This window comes from Rattus norvegicus, chromosome 2, assembly GCF_021556685.1.
Source record: "Rattus norvegicus strain SHRSP/BbbUtx chromosome 2, alternate assembly SHRSP_T2T, whole genome shotgun sequence".
Classification (NCBI taxonomy): domain Eukaryota; kingdom Metazoa; phylum Chordata; class Mammalia; order Rodentia; family Muridae; genus Rattus; species Rattus norvegicus.
Genome location: NC_141535.1, coordinates 127418246 through 127419459, shown reverse-complemented (window position 1 = coordinate 127419459; position 1214 = coordinate 127418246). Strand labels below are relative to the sequence as shown.

Below are 1214 nucleotides of genomic sequence, written 5' to 3'. Positions count from 1 at the left end.
CAATAAAATTCTTGCAAACCAAATCCAAGGACATCAATAAATCATGCATCATGATCTTGTAGTCTTCATTCCAGGGTTACAGGGATGGTTCAATATAAGACAATCCATCAACATAATCCACTATACAAACCAACTGAAAGAAAACAAACTCACATGATCTTCTCATTAGATGCTGAAAAGGACTACAACACAAGCTAATACGTCTTCATGTCATAAGTCTTGGAGATTGTCAGGGATCCAAGGCACATATCTAAAAATAATAAAAGCAACATACATCAAGCCAATACCCAGTATCAAATTATATATAGAGAAACTTGAAGTAATCCCACTATAATTTACCCAATCCCAGGTTAAAGCCAAGGCTGCCCAGTTTCTTATCTATTTAACGTAGAACTGTCAGGGAGGGGGTATGCAGTGGGGGAGGGGATGTGTAGCTGCACCTTGGCCCCAATATCATGGTACTGCCTGCACTGCTGTCTGGCCTCATTCCTTTCAAAGAGATGATGGCAGTACAGTTGGACATGCAGCATTGGGAAAAGATGCTGTGATTGTGAAAAACAGAAGAAGAGTCTGTGGCACCGGAAGTTGTTTAGCCAATGCAGCCTTACATGAGAACAAAAGCTATATTGACTTCAAAATCCAGTCTACTAGAATCTGGAGTATAGATCTTGCAACTCAGAAAGTTAACTTGAAACAGATTCCTCTTGACTGAGACATGCATAGCCTAGTGATGAGAAATGGCAGAGCTCTGTACCACAAAAACAAAGAGAAAAACAGGCTGCTGGCAAAATGCCTTCCTCAGGAGGGAGACGTAGTGGCTATAACATATGATCATATAGAATTAAATGTATATTTGAATGGTGAAAACATGAATTGTCCATCATCAGGTATACAAGGGACAATGTATCTGGTTGTGTATGTTGATGATGGTGCAATTTTGGATTGCAAGTTCTGTGATTTTTATCATACTCCTACAACTGATTTTTTAAAAAGCGCTATTTGAGCAGTAGCTCTTCTGAATGAGTTTCTTTTCAAAACTGAGACTTCTGCAATATCACACAGCACTTACCACTTAATAAAACTCTCCTTGATCTAGAGACAAGAACACATGCTGAGCATTGAACTTCTTATTGTTGTCTAAGGAACCCATATATTCATTATACCACACTCAGGTTTGATATACTTAAAAGATCTAGGCAACTTATTTAATCTTA

The 1214-nt window shown here is 38.3% G+C and overlaps 1 pseudogene; it reads left to right on the top strand.

The window, feature by feature from the left end:
- Positions 1 to 455: 455 nt before the first annotated feature.
- On the top strand, positions 456 to 1003 carry Spryd7-ps1 (SPRY domain containing protein 7, pseudogene 1; annotated as a pseudogene).
- Positions 1004 to 1214: the final 211 nt, after the last annotated feature.